The sequence below is a fragment of the Trichechus manatus genome, unplaced genomic scaffold (assembly GCF_000243295.1).
Source record: "Trichechus manatus latirostris isolate Lorelei unplaced genomic scaffold, TriManLat1.0 scaffold00216, whole genome shotgun sequence".
Lineage (NCBI taxonomy): Eukaryota > Metazoa > Chordata > Mammalia > Sirenia > Trichechidae > Trichechus > Trichechus manatus.
In genome coordinates, this window is record NW_004444152.1 from 1,343,356 (window position 1) to 1,359,375 (window position 16,020).

The 16,020-nt window shown below is 45.5% G+C and overlaps 1 pseudogene; it reads right to left on the reverse strand.

Annotated features, from left to right (window-relative positions):
- Nucleotides 1-1,123: 1,123 nt before the first annotated feature.
- Nucleotides 1,124-16,020, reverse strand: part of LOC101340259 (carcinoembryonic antigen-related cell adhesion molecule 1-like) — a 63,518-nt pseudogene continuing 48,621 nt past the window's right edge.

The following is a 16,020-nucleotide window of genomic DNA, read 5'->3' on the forward strand; positions in this document are numbered from 1 at the left end:
CTGGTTATTTTATCTTCTTGGGGGCTGTTGCAAATGGTATTGATTTGGTGATTTCCTCTTCGAGGTTCTCTTTGTTGTTGTAAAGGATTCCAACTGATTTTTGTATGTTTATCTTGTATCCTGAAACTTTGCTGAAATCTTCTATAAGTTCCAGTAGTTTTCTTGTGGATTCTTTGGGGTTTTCTGTGTGTAAGATCATATCATCTGCAAATAGAGATACTTTGACTTCTTCCCTACCAGTTTGGATGCCTTTATTTCTTTATCTTGCCTAATTGCTCTTGCTAGGACCTCCAGCACAATGTTGAATAAGAGTGGTGATAAAGGGCATCCTTGTCTGGTTCCTGTTCTCAAGCAGAATGTCTCATAAAAAATGAATACCCAATACTGTCAAATTTTCATTTTTTAACAGTAATTTAAATAATTCTTTGAAGGGTAATTCTCTGAAGGGTAGTTCTCTGATTCCTTTCCCAAGCTCCCAGCTGACTGTGTCTATTACCACTGTCTCCCTCCTAAGGCTATAGCCATCCCTCTGTGGGCATTTCCTTGTATAAAGTCCATAAACATATTATAAGTTACAAGCACTTCTGCATTTTCCATTAGGAATTGCCTGTAGATCTTCGTAAATAGTTTTTCTAGTTACATCTAGTGGGTTCTCTTGAGACACACTTGCCAGAGGTTTAGTTGGTATCCTTACTGAACAGCAAAGTGCTCAGACCCTGATCCTACAAGTAGATAACCCTGAGTGGACAGAGGTGTAGAACTTCTCAGTTCAGTCTTGGTTATATATTTGATTTTCACACTGGGCTTTGGAGAGATAGGAGAAGCTTTTGCTGCTTTTACTTTTTCTCTCCTTTTCTGGCACATAATCCTCGAGGTTATGGCAAATTCAAGTTAGAGTCTGATAGGACAAGACTCTTGATGGGAAGGAGTGACTATGCTCTGAAGAAGTAAGTTTTAAAAAGTCTAGGTCATGAAAGGGGAGGGGTGGGGAGGTCCCGGCAACTCTCCTCCAATGTTGGCTTTGCCAAATTTCAATGACATCTATTGACACTGAAGGGAGGGGCTGTGACCAGGTGGCCTGGAGGTGCAGCATTAGGGAGTGAAGCAGTGGGGGTGGAGGTTTCTTTCCTTTTCCCCTGAGGGTAAAGGAATCCCCTAGTGATGGGCATCACAGGGGCTTGGAATAAATACTTCAGCATGGCAGCAAGCCAGACAGGTTGCATTACTTCTTTTTTAATTCTGAATAGATCAGTTCTGTGGCTTCTGGAAATGGGGAGACTGAAGTCAGTTTCTTTGGTTGCTGGGTATCGAAGTTCAGGGAAGACTATGCAACTTCAATGACCTGAAAAGCAGGAGTAACAATCAATTAAATCAGCATTAAGAGTCAGGCCCTCACCTGGCCTAGTGTGATTCAGTACCACTTACTATCACCACTTTGCAACTTTTAGCTTTGGAGAAGGGCTTTTGTGACCCATTATCTCTGGTTGGTAAATTCCTGTTGAAGGTCATTAGAAGAGATACATCATAGTATTCACACAATGGACGACAATACAGCAGTGAGAATGAACAAACTACAGACACCCACAACAATCTGAATGAATCTCACAGCACGTAATTTCAACCAAAGAAGCCAGACACATGTAAGAATAGACTGTATTTTTCATTTATATGAGAGAAAAACCAGCAAAACTAATCTAGAGCATTGGAAGTCAGGATACTGGCTACTTTTGGGTGGGAAATGACTGGAAGAGTTTCTTTTGGGGAGTGAGTGCTGCTTACATGGATGTGTTCCTTTCATGAAAGGTCATATATTGGGAAGGCATACTTATGTTTTAAGCACTTTTCAGTATATATGTACACTCTATGAAAAGATTAAAATGAGAAAAACTCTGTTATGTTATTATAAAGGAACTAGGACCTCACAATGTCCCTTATGATGGGAATTCTCCTTTTGAAAGTAAGAACAGGGTCAGACGGAAGATGGAAGAAGGAGAATTATTTAGTGCCTTCTTTGTTCTGGACATTGTGCTGGGTGCTTGACATATGTTGTTTAATCCCTTCAACTTCCCTTTAAGGAAGGCAGAAAGCTCACTTTACAGATGACAAAGCTGATAAAGAGGTTGAGTTACTTGTCCAAAGTCACAGAGCTGGAAGAAGCTGCATAGGCCCCGCTCACTGTTGTTTACTCCCCATTGCTAACCGCCACATTGTCTCGTGATTTTTCCCTCCTGTTCTAGTCTCTACAAAAAGGTTTAAGATTAACCGATGTTCCTCCCTGGAGGGTGGAACACAAGTGATAATGATCTAAGAATGAAAAACCAAACAAAGCACACATCTTGTGACAAGAAAAAGCAGGATGTCGCCAGATAATCCCCAAAATAATCCCCAAAGATGTCACCAGATAACCTCTAAGAATACCAGTAGAAGGTTAACTCATCTAAGACATCATCACCTCAAGGAGAAACTATCACAAAAGATCCATAATCCTGTCCCTATAAAAGACTTCAGCCAATCTCCAGTGGGGGAGACGGGTTGTATGGGAGAAATCTATTCTCCTCTGTCTCCTATATATCGATATATAATAAACATCTTGCTGCTCACCTCACCTCTGTCTCAGAATTGGCTATTGCGGCAGGCGGCTCCAATCTGCATCATTGCGGTAACAGAGCTACTAAGAGTCACAGCCAGGATTCAAACACAAAGTGGGGATAATTCCAAAATCCAACTTCTTGTTCTGAGGTAGACTCATGGGAGTAATTAACCAATACTTCTTTGTTTCTACGTTGAGAAACCTTAACCCAAACTTAATCTCATGTTTGTGTTTTCCAGAATAACTCATTCTAGAGTTTTTGCTTAGGGGGAATTGAGTTTATGTAAATGGTGGTGGAACGATTTGGAAAAGGATAGGGAGAATGGTTGTATAGCTTCAAGAATGTAATCAATGTCACAGAATTGTACATGTACAAATTGTTGAGTTGGTGTACGTTTTGTTGTGTATATTTCTGCCACACACACACACACCCATCCAGAATAACTCATTTCATACAGAAATATTTCCATGAGGAAATGAGTCAATGAAACTGGCTATGCTTGCCCTGTCAGAATGGTCCTGACCTGGGGAAGCAAAAGAAGAGTTTCAAATCCATGAAAATGCAAAGCCTTAGAACAACAGTGTTCCTAGGCTGTTGTGATTTCTAGTTGAAGGAGGGGGCAGGTGGTGATGGTAATAACACGTGGGGGTAGCCCATGATCAGCTAAGAAATTCTGCTTTCTCAGAGTCTGTGGTCCAGCAACATTAGTGCCAGAGGAGGGCCAGGAATAGAGCCACAGGAGGCCTCAGTCCACTTCTGAAGATTTCTACTAGTTCACAGGCGTTGATTTTTGCCCAGATGCATTCTCAGCAATAGGATCCCGTGGCAAGAAGGGGCAATGAGACCCACAGCACACAGAGCACCCAGAAGTCAGGGAAAAGTCTCACCAGGGAGAATGTCCACATCCATAATAGAGGCAGGAGGGGCAGGAGTAAGGATGAGGAAATGGCTCCTGGAAACTTGTCCGTGTTACAGGCCTGCTTGGCTTAGGCAGAGCAAGCATTGCTCTTGGGGCTGTGTCTCAGGGGAACATTTGAGGTGAGGAAGGGTGTGAAGACCTGTTACAACTTAAGATTAGGAACAGAGATCCCTCTGTAAAAATTCATAAGGCAGGGAGTGGTTTGGGAATCCAGGATTCTCTGCTAGGGCAGGGCATGTGGTGGATCTCACCAGCTCTCACTGGGTGAGTGGCTTTACTTACTGTGGTTGGATGCTGAGGGTTTGTGCTCTGTGTTATCACGCTGGTTGCTTGCCCTAAATAAATATCAGACACTGTGACTGCTATTCCCAGCATAAGAATGTTGCTTCCTGAATTTGGAAGGACACTTTCAGCCGACAACTTCTGAATGTTCATTTACAATGTGATTGGTACCACCTTTCCTTTGGGGCCTTGTTTCTTCCTTCTAACCACTATCCCTTCTAGGGTTGACTCCTTTCCGTTTGCTAAATGTGCACATTTGTTGTTGTTGTTATGTGTCGTTGAGTCCATTTTCGACTTCTAGCAACCCCATATGACAGAGTAGAACTGCCCTGTAGAGTTTTCTAGGCTGTAATCTTTATGGGGGGAGATCTTCAGGTTCTTCTCCAGCAGGGATACTGGGTGGGTTCTAACCACCAGCCTTTCAGTTAGCAGCCTGGTGCTTAATCGTTGAGCCATGAGGGCGCCTTAGATGTGCACATTTAGGTCCATTCTTTATTACCTGCTTCTGAGCCTACTCCTACCCTAAGACCTTTCCCCTTTTGTTTTCTCAAGGGGCCTTTTGGTTGTGTGTGCTTCTCTTAGATTCAGTTCCTGTCCTGTCCCTCCCTCCTCTGCTACTGTGATCACCAGAGCACCTGGCTTGCTTTCTCCTGCTGCTGCTTTCATTTTCTCATTTGTTTTCTCTTTGGACCCTGGCTTGCCCCTCTTGGGAGCAGAAAAACATAATTGGGTGTTCCCCTTCTAAATGCAGATGGGGATGGGAATATCCATGTCCAAGAGACGGTGGGGTTCAGGGAGCATGAAGACCAGCGAAGCAGAGACCTGCAGGCTAGTGTTGAGAAGCAGTTTAGAAAGAAGGAAGAGGAGGCCCAGGCCCAGAGGCACAGGTAGAGAGGAGTCCTTTCCCTTTCTAATCATGGCAGTTAGACTTGGAGGAAGCAGAACACGAGGAAATGCATCATACCTGCCAGTCTTTCTGACACATAGTAAGCGCACCAGGGCTGTTTTCAGAGCCACCCCGGCCAGTACTGCAACCACGATGTCAGCAATGGCCCCACCTGAGAAGCCAGAACTTTCTGGAGTGGAATCATAATCTGTCATGGGAAAAGAAATAAAGAAAGTAAATTATTTTACAGTTGGGGTGCCCTGGGAAACAACTCTCAACATGAAGGAGTCTCTACTCGTTCCATCAAGGAGTAGTTTCCATAGAAAGGTCAGTGTGAGGCGGTTGGCAGACTGTATCCTTGCAATTTTTCCTCTCTTACTGTGTTTCTAGGTTAATGATCCATCTTGTCTCCATTCCATCCTGCCGTTTTTGCACTCAGGTAGTTTTGAGGTTTTGGAAACGTGAGAAAGGCTGATGGTTATTTTCGGGTTATTAGAACTCCCCTCTTTACTTCCCACCTTTTTGTGGTTACATCTTGTTCTCAGTTTCCCACCTATGGCAGCCATGAATACTTACCTCTCAGATCTCCTGTGGTGGGGACTTAATTGACTGAAGATGCAGACTGATGAACTGTGAATTCACCACCTTGTTTATGCAGAGACCTTGCTTCCCACAGGCTCTGACAGGGGTACTAAAGCAGGCCCGTTTCTGGGAGACAGTTTCCTCTGATAGGTGACTGGCTCGTGGACTCCCCACTGGCCTCGTGAAAATGCTCTTAGAAATACACTGCAACCTAAAACTTCCTTCCCTCCCTTTCTCCTTCACAGGGATCAGATCTGCCTCCTGATCTGGGAGTCTCCCAGGCTCCTCCGACTCCTGCCCCATTTCCCTCACAGGCATTTTCCCTAATAAAGGTCTTGCTTGTCTAACGGCATGAAAACTCACACAACAGACTTAAATCTTGCACTTAACTCTTTTTTTTTTGTGTTTTTATTTCCTTTAAATAGTATTTTTGTTCAATTAAATTGCCAATGTTAGTATTGAATGTATAATAATTCTTCTATCTACAAGAGGCACCATTCTAGTCACTGTAATTGCCACATGTCTTGATCCAGACTTTGTGTAAATTTATTTTGAATTATAAAATTTTTTTACCCTTTAAAAGAATCAGTAATTATAGAATAAATTGACTGGCACAGAAGGGCCATTCAATAAATATTTTTAAATGCTCTGTTCCAGAAAGCTTTTTTAGGTTTATTAGCAGATGCTTTCAAAACCAAATGTCACTCCCATTGATTTTCCCAAGTCTTGAGGAATTATCATAAATGCACAAATGGCTAAGCACTGGGCTACTAACCCAAAAGTTGGCCACCTTCTGAAACACTGCACTGAACTTTCAGCCCCTTTTGCCCTCCCGTATTTAGTCAGTAATCATGTTCCAGTGGGTTTCTGTGTGGTGCATTTTTTCCCCATATGTAATAAATTTTGCATCTGTTTTTAGTTTTTTACTTCTGTTGCAACCATTTGGGGCTTAGCCCTCACCAGTCAACTCAAGATTGACTGTTAGTGTTAATGCTAGCTACAGTTTGGAGCCCTGGTGGGGCAGTGGTTAAGAGCTTAGCTGCTAACCAAAAGGTCGGCAGTTTGAATCCAACAGCTGCCCCTTGGAAACCCTGCAGGGCAGTTCTACGGTGTCGTATAGGGTCACTATGAGTAAGAATTAACTCAACGGCAACAGGTTTATGTGCCAGGCCATGAGCTAAATACTTCACATGTATGTCATTTGATCCTTACAGTCATCCTGTCACACAGACATTATTCCCATTTTACAGGTGAAAAACTGAGGCTTAGAGTGGTGAAAAAACTTACCCAAGTCTTATAGCTAATAAGAGGTGGATCTGGGATTTGACTCCAGGACTACTGACTTCAACCCTAATGATAATAATAGTAATAATAACAGCTCACATTTATGGAACATTTTTTATGTGTGTGACATTTAGCTAAGGGTTTAAATGATTATCACATTAAACCTTTAAACAATCTTGTGAAGCAGGCACTCTTATCGCAATTTTTATTTGAGGAATCTGTGGCTCAGAGAAATTAAGACCTTTGTGCCAGTTTGCACAGTGGTTTTCAGACCTGGGATATGACACTTAGAATCTTTGTTTCAGAGCCTGAGCTCTTGACCACTCTACCATTGTTGCTCTAATTGTCTCTTAACTGATATTCTGCTCCCTGTGGCATTTATCCATTTTGCACACCATTGGTAGAGTTCATCTAACCAGAGAAGCTGTGGGAGTGGATGAGGGTCACTCACATTTCACAGTCAGGATGAGGGGGTCACTTTTGCTGGAACTGACCGGATTGGAGACCTCACACTTCTACTCCCCAGCATTCTCCTACTTGACAGGGTCTATGGTGAGGGAACTGTTGTCCTGGGACAGCGTCATCCTCTCCGTGAGCTGCAGGATCTGCCCTTGGAAGACCCACTGGATGGAGAATCCAGTGTGTTTGGTGAGGCAGGTGAGGGTCACAGGGCCCTCATGTTCTGTGACTGTGGTATTGCTGGCTCTGATGAAGGGCTTTGTCACCAACTCTGTGGAGAAACAGAAGCCCCACAGTGAACTCTGAAACGTGACCCAGAGGGTGGTTCTGACCATCTGCAAAGGTTGTGTGTCCAGGTACTGATCTGTGAGGACAAGGTGTTCCCTTCCCTCACTAGGAAATAGGTACAGCACCCTGACTCCCTGGAGTATCAGCCTGGGGACCTCGTCCCAGCCCACGTGTCCATCAACCTTTTCATCAGGTAAAATGTTTCTTCTCTAGACATTCGTGTGACTCTTTCCTAGGGCCTCCTGTGACTTTGTAAGAGATCAGGCCCCTCTGTAGTAGATAACTGTGTGTGTGTGAGGAAGGTAGGCTGCTGGCCCTGTCCATCTCCGGGACAGGGCAGCTTCACATACGGAAGGGAAGATGTTTCCTTTTTATTAAACAATATATTAGAGAGTAAGCACAGCCCGGCCGTCTTCACTATCTTAGAAACTAGAGAGTTTCCAATCTAAAGGATTTCTCAATCTGAAAAAGCTTTTGCTTCCAGTCTATAGATTGACTCTCAGGTGAAAGAAACCTTAGAGGGAAGAGGTTATGTTACAACAAAGGCTGGTACTCTTAGCCCTCTCTGTAAACTGCAGTGACACTTGTGAGAGCTGGAACTTTGCATGAGTGCCTTGCTTTTCTGGGTCTTGGCAGTTTCCCGCCTTTGACAGGGTGCAGTCTTACCACTTTTGTATTACTCTCTGTTAGTGGAAAATATTTGAGTTTTCCTTCTCTGACAGGTTTCTGCCTTACACAGGTTCCTGCTTTTGCAGGTTTTACTGAACATACTTTTGGCCCTGCCCCTTCTGTCCCAGGAAGAGTCTTCATGGTTGGATCTACCCAGTTTTCCAAGTAGGATTCATGATGCATTGTTCTCCTTTGTGTATTATCTGTGCCAGTGTGTCACAGCAGATACAGCTGTGACTTTAGACCCACGTCACAGGCTTAGATGCCTCTGCCCTGAAGCTGGCACTTTCCCCATGTCCCTGAAGCCTGATCTGGTGTGGCTCTGGCATCCATGGGCTACACGTTTTAGCAAGATTAGGACACAGCACACCTGAACCTGCTCCACACTCCCCGGTCTGACCACAGATGGTCTCAGAACAGGGCTGGTGCATGAGGTTGCAGGGGACAGAGCAGAGAGGCAGAGCTCCATCTTGCCCATCACCCCACTGGAGGTTGTTTCATCCTCTCAGTTGGGAAAACATGTGAGCCTGTTCAAAGTCTTGTGGGTTCCTTGTAGCACATGGAGTCAGTGAAAGAAAACAGAGATGAAAGAAAGAGACAAGTTAGTGACACAGAGAACACTTGACTTCGAGGACACTTCTTTCCACTCTCACTCTGAAGCCCCCTCCCATTCCACGGGGCTTTCTGGGGTTGAGAGAGCCCCCTCCCCTCCATTCCAGCAGACCCAAGTTCTGCTCTGAGAAAAAAGAAGAGCAAGAGGAGGGAACAGTCTCCAGGGATGTAGAAGAGGGCTCAGGGACAGATTTTGGGGTTTGTGTGTGCCTTGCAGACACAGATGGGAAAATAGCTTCTTTAAAATTTTTTTGGAAAACCAGACTGACCTCCACCCCAGAGCTTGGTGCTGAAGTTCCAGGGAGCCACTTACCAGAGACTGTGACTATCTTGACTGTGTTTCCATTGAGGCCAGTGACATTGCTATGGACATGGCAGATATAGTTTCCACTATCACTCACAGTGACGTTGGGGATAAAGAGCACTTGTGCGGATTGCAAGTAGTTCACATTGATAGGCCAAGAATACTGTGCTGGTGGGTTGGAGGTTGCATTGCGGGAGAGAGTGAGGTTGGCCCCTAGAGGGTAATGCCAGTCTGAGGGGGTGTCCCAGCCATCTGGATCAAATAGAATAAAGCCACATTGTGATGTAACCAGAAGCAAGGGGAAGCTCCTGGTTTGATGAGGGCCACAGCATCCCTCTGAGCTTTGTTTTTTAAAAGTCCTACACAATAACCCCCTGACTTCTCTAAGCCTGATCTGAGACCATCAACTGGTTTCTCCCATCCCAGGTGCTGATCCTGAGCATCTTTACACAGGAGCAGCCCCTCCCCTCCTTGTCTGGCAGCATGGCTGGGCCTGCCCAGATTTTCCCAGGAAAGGATATCATGGCCAGACTGGGTGCCCAGGGGCTGAAGGTAAATGTACTTGGAGCTGAGAGGACTGATGTGCCCTGGCTCTGACAGACTGGATTTGAGATGGCAGCCTGGGCCATGTGGGAATAGAAGGTACTCATAGAGAACATTCAGAATGAATGGGTCACTACGGCGAGCATTCACTGGGTTCCAGGTTCTACACTTGTAGGGTTCTGTGTCATTCCTTGTGACATTGTTTATAGTGAGAATCCTATTGTCCGTGGACAACTCTAGGCTGGCACTGTCTGGGAGGCTCTGATTGTTTATCAACCATAGGTGGGTTGAGTTCTGACTCACAGGGTCACGGGTTAATGTTACAGAGTTCTGGTCCTCCACGGGGTTGGAGCAGTTGCTGATGATGAAGGGCGTGGGTAACGCAGGTGCCAGATAACAGACAGATTACCCCATTTAGTATCTTTGATTCCTGCAAAGGCATCTTTCAATCGGAGTTGGCATTGCATATCTCTCAGCCAACCTGGAGTCTTTAAAATATAAAGCAGGCCTTTCTATTACAAGATAAATGTCCGACAATTTGAGTGCTCAGAGAACATAAGGTGGATCTGCATTATTCTATTTCTGGGAAAAAGCACAGACTTTCTCAAATGTTAATTAAGTAGCAGTATTTGGTCATGGAAAGTCACAGGACTGGGGATCAGAGCACACCAAAGACTTCTCCTGGGTTCTTCCTTGACCAGCTGACTGTCTGACTGGCATCAGTTTCCTCACCTGGACCTTGTGCTTGCAGAGGTCTCTCCAGCTGCGCAATTCTACATTGCCAGATCAGGTGTGTTTTCTCTGATGTACAATTTTTTTTGTTCAAAGATAACCTAGATGTGGGTAATGAGGGGACTTCTAACTGTCTTTAAATCTGAGGATATGGGGCAGCCTGGCCTGGAGACTGGGTGTCATGAACAGAAATTACACTCAGGAGCAAACCCAGTGGTCAGACCGTGGGGCTACAAGATGGGGGGCAGTTCTTTCTGGTGTTTGTGGTGACTGACGAGATCCCATGGCCCCAGAAAGGACAAAGCCGAGTCCAAGGAATGATCTGAGGGAGGGAACAGGCAGGAGCTGGCTGGATTTGGAAGCAGAAACACATTCTTTCCTTGGTTTTTAGTGTCCCTTCTCCCATGGCTGAGGGCAGGTGAGGACCATGTTTATCTTTCCTGAAATACATGTGGATGGTTTCAAATGCAGAATGGTTACTGATGAAAAGTGGGGGCAGCATTAACTTGTTGAGGGTCTGGCCTCATGGACCATTTGTGTTTAGTGGATATGGATATAAATTTGATTAACTGTTTAAATTTCTTCCATATGTAATAATTACTATTAACGATTTAAAGATCTGAGGCTGTTTGAAGGAATATTTCTCTAGAGAATACTAGAAGATCTTAGGCCAAGCTCTGAAGTCCAGCAAGGATCACATTATGATCAAAGGAAGATGCTGAAATCTGTTTGAAATCCGGAACTCCCTGGATGGGGAGAGATAAGTGATCCTGCCAAGGGGACAGAATTAATCAAAAGGAATTCTGAAGTGTCTCAATATAAAAGGAGGAAAGAGATCACGTTAGTAGGAATTACGTGTTATTTTAGCCAGTTTATAAAAGAGGTCGCTGTCACTGATTCCTCATGGAGAGTTGGGCACAATGGGGAGGAGTCTTGACAGAGGCCTGTAGAATACTTCCTTTCTTTTCTTTAGACCTCATGAGTGATGCCATCAAAACAACTACAAAACAATAACAACAATAACAATAAAAACAACTAGAGTTTGATCAAACCGACTAGCTGACTGTCTGACCAGACTTGGTTTCCTCACCTGGAACCTGTACTTGCTGAAATCTCTCCAGCTGCACAATTCTATGTTGCCCAGCCCAGTTGTAGTTTCTCTGAGGCCTCCCTTTCAATGAGATCCTAGAAACGGGTAAGGATGGGACTTATCATTGGCCTTAAACCTAAAAAGATGGGCAACCTGGCCTGGGGACAGGGTGTCATGAGCAGAATAGCACTCGAGGAGACCAAGAGCAAGCCTGGTGGTCGGCCACAGTGATAGTAGCTGAAGTGACAGTGGCTCATGCATCTCCCATCTGAGAGGGCATCACCTCATGACCATGGTGTTATGATGTGCCTGTGGAATGGAGAATAAAAGTAGTCAACAGTACATGGTTTGGAATCTGCTCCTCAGAGAAATTCTCAGAACCACTGTGGTACTGTAAGCCTTACACCAAAGACAAGATGTGAATCACAAGTAAAATGTGCCTCTGTAGTTTGGGGACTGCAGACCTTTTCCCCCCCTGCCTTTCACTCCTGGTTGGATGAATGCAGACGGTGAATCAAGGAGTTCCATGTCCACCCTGTGTGGCTTGTCCCACGTGTTGACATCACTAAAGGGAAGAACACTGGATGGGGACACAGTGGAAGCTTGTTTTGCTGGGGAGTTGGGTACATTGGCTGGTGGTGGAGTCTTATCAGAGGCTGGTGCTTAGACTGATTTCTTTGCCCTTTACTGTTTCTTGGGAAGGGTGAGCCTAGCCACAGTGTTGGTGGAAGAGAACATGACAATCAGTATCCTGGGGAGGGTTAAGGAGTGGAGGAAGCTGTGTAGAGCAGGGCAGTCCCAGTTGGAATGAAGGAAGAGCAAGATGAGGGACATGGAAGGAGCAGACAGAGCCAGAAATGCCTGCAGCAGTCAGCAGTAGGGGTTCATGAGTTCACAGACTGAAAAACCCAGACCTCAAATGTGAGCCAGAAGTAGGACAAGTGAAATGCTCTCCACTGAGCTGCACCAGAGTCATTGAGAGAACCAACCCCCGGGGTAGCTTTAAGAACAGTCAGAGGGAGGAAACCTGGGTCTCAGCCACCTGGAGGGCCAGGGGGCCAGGGTGGCTGAACATCCTGGGAATCTGCAAGTAAGGTCCAGTCTCCGAAGAGCTTATGGATCATTCATTCATTCCCTCCTTCCGTCCTTTATCAAAGAGTAATTGAGAGTTTGTTGCATGTTGGGTCTGTGCTAGTTGCAGCGTGCGCAGTGAGAAGTGAGACAGTAAAGTCCTTTCGTTTATGCTCCAGTGGAAGAGATACACAACACATCAGTAAACAAACATAAATTATTTCACTCCAGTGCAGGGAGTATGTGGATCGCCTCTCTGGGGGCGGAAGCCTGGACATGCCTGGCACTGACTAATCGTTGGTGAAAGTAATTTAGTTCTAGAGTAAAACTGGATTAATCATTCATTTGCTATGACAGTCCCCTCCCCTAACAAAATCACTTTTTGCAAACTGGGGATGTCTAAGAAGAAAAGTTCTGAATCAGTGGCTGCTCTCAGGGTCCACACCTCTAATGAGGCTACGAGAGATGGAGTAAAGGTCAGGGCTGTGGCTGCAGACAAATCTTGGTGTGACTCTGATCTGTCAATCATGGTCTGTGTGACCCTGATTTAGTGACTTTTTTTCTTCATGCCTCAATTTCCCCTCAATAAAATCAGAGAAAGGATAAGGGGCATCTGGCTTGCAAGGTTGTCTGTGAATTAACCTTATAATATTCACAGTTATCTGACCTAAAGCTGGTTACAGAGGAGCTGCCCAAATAACCAAACAAATGGCATCTATTATTGTTTGCCTCAAGGAGAGGGCACCCTCAGGTTGAAAAGGAGCTGCCTATAGCATCTTCTTCCCTTTTTCCTCCCCCTGGGGATGTTAATCTTCCTCTGGGGTCTTCTAAATTCCCCAGGGCAGTCAGGTAATGGCCTGGAGCATGTTGCCATCTGTGGTCTCCAAATTGAGTCTCCGGTGAAAGACTCAGCTCTCCAGCATAGCTCTTGGGGTGCAGCCCTGGCTGGTGACCAGCTGCAGGAGCTCCAGGACTGGGGCAGTCAGTAAATTGTTCCTCCCAGTCAGACCTGTCTTGGAGGCCAAGATCCAACTCTGGCTACAGGCTCCCCATGGTCACCTGGAGTCTAGATACCTGGGACAGGGCCTGGGGAAGGGACTTCCTGGTGCTGATATGCTCTGTGAGGATCCCAGGGGCCCTCAGGCCAGGACCTGATCTCCAGGGTCTTTTTCAGAACCATGTTCACAGGAAGGAGCCCAGGGGGGATGGACTGAGTGATCCCCCCTTGCTGAGTTATTCCCCATCTCTCTCCTTCTCTCTGCTGTGAATGTCTGCAGGGTCTGGATTCGGGAAGAGGATTCTGATCTAAATGCTCAAAACCCAAGTATGGAATTATGGAATGCAGAGGGAGGCATACGCACTGCAAAGGGTCCAGGCCTGTCAATCCTTATCTTTAAAGTAGAATTAACCCCACTCCACACCCAGATGTCAGAGAGGAATTACTTAGAGTGTATGTGGATCTGTCTACTACCTCATAGTCACCATTTTGCTGTGTTATTTGTAGTGTGTATATTCCTGTGTCTTCCAGGGTGACTTTATGGAACAGCAGGGACCCATTGTGGTATAGTGTCTCCCGACGGCTATGGGCAGATCCTGGAGTATTTGAGTTGTTGGTAGATATAATACAATTTTATTGTTGTTGCCTCTACTTTACCCTTTGTACCAGATGTAGATTAAAGGATCTGCTGGTGGGTTGTGGAGAAGTAGAAGAACATCATTTCCTTTGGCAGCATTGAATGGCAGTGATTCAATGGTCAGTTGGGCTGATGATGGACGTGCTCCGGAAGATTAAAATTGAGAATAGGAGGGAAGAGAAATAAATAAATCTGTATTTGGACAATTGTATTGAGATGGAAATTTGGGGCCCTTGAGTCTGAGCAGGTCTCTTTCAGCCCTTGGACATGGTGTGTGTGTGCGTCCCAAGTCAACATTACTTCAGCTCCTTGGAACCTTTTAGTTCCTCTGTTTCTAATCATCTCCGCCAGATGTCTGTCTGCATGGTTCACTCACTCACTCACTGCCCTCAGGCACCTGCTCACACTCAGTGGCGTCCTTGGGAGCTGCCTTCCCGACACCTCATCTACAGACTCTCTGTTTTCACTTTCTGACCTTCCCCTGCTGTGTCTTCCATGGCCCTTATCAATACCTGACATCCCATGCAGGTCTGTTTGCTTGTCTGTCTCCCTCTCCCCTAGTTGGGAGCTCCATGAGGGCAGATACTTGTTCTGTGGTGTACCCTTAGTGCCTAGACACTTCTGCAGATACTTGGGAAATGTATCAGTGAAGGTTCCTAGGGCCCCTCCAAGTTCTGGTGTTTATTTGCCCATTTCTGAGATAGGTAGGTATTTCACAATTTATTGTTTGCACTAAACCATTTACCTTTGAGTCATTTCTGACTCATAGTGACCCTATAGGATACAGCAGAACTGCCCCATAGGGTTTTCAAAGAGCGACTGGTGGATTCCAACTGCCCTGACCTTTTTATTAGCAGCCAAGCTATTAACCACTGTGCGAAGAGATAATTAATTTGGAAGACATGCAGCAAGTGTGGTTTTACTCCTGCTTACCAATTTCAATTCAATGACACTTCCTGTTGCTGGACCCTCCTCCCCCTTCTGTGTTCTCTCCACTGGAGCTCCACAGGGAGCTATGTGTCACCTCCCAGACCCTGACAGAGTCCAGTGTGGGGGGAGCTCGAGAGTGAGGAGGACTGGGGACTGAGGTGACGCTGGTGAGGCTCAGACCCTGCTAGGCTGTGGGCGATGCTGAGGGGTCAGCAGCCTTCTTTGCAGGGCCGGTGTACGAGGCTCCAGTCTACGGAGAAGTTCTGCCACCTTCTGGTGGACAGTTAGAAAAGTGTAGAAGGAAAAGTTATTCTGCCAAGTAGTTTTTTAAATTGACGTGAAATTCCCATAACATAAAATTAACCATTTTAAATAACCAGAGAAGTTTTTATTAAATATCATCCTTTAATCATTTTGATCTCTCCTGTCCTGCTCTCTGTGTCCTCTGGATGGTGCATTCCTGGAGAACAGGGACCATCCCCGGTCATTCACAAGTCTGCACACAGTAGGTGCTCACTCAGCACGTGTCAGGCAGACAGACCTTCACTCTGTTCCCGCCTGATGTATGAGCTGCAAGAAGGTACATCCCTTTCTGTGGGCTGGTGCCTTCCGTCCACAAGTATGTAGACAGAATCACAAGGGCTAGTCTCTGAGGAGACTCAGTGAAGTGCAAGGGGCTAGAGGGAGGCCTGGGCTTTGGGCCATGAGGACCTAGGATGTCTTCTGGTTCTTATAAGATGGTTTTACCTGTTCTGTTTAAAGTCACACAGGAAAACACATTAGTTGTAAAATACCAGAGTTATAAACCTGTATAAAATAATATGTGTCAGTTCCTATCCCAGTTCCATTTCCAGGATGTAACCACTTTTGCATTTGCCCATATTGCATTGGGAAATATTCTGCAAAAGGCTGCTTTAAAGTGTTAAAAAGCAAAGATGTTACCTTGAGGACTAAGGTGTGGCTGACCCAAGCCCTTGTGTTTTCAGTAGCCTCACATGCATGTGAAAGCTGGACAATGAATAAGGAAGACCGAACAAAAACTGACTGCTTTGAATTGTGGTATTGGCAAAGAATACTGAATATACCATGGACTGTCCGAAGAATGAAAAAGTCTGTCTTGGAAGAAGTACAGCCAAAATGCTCC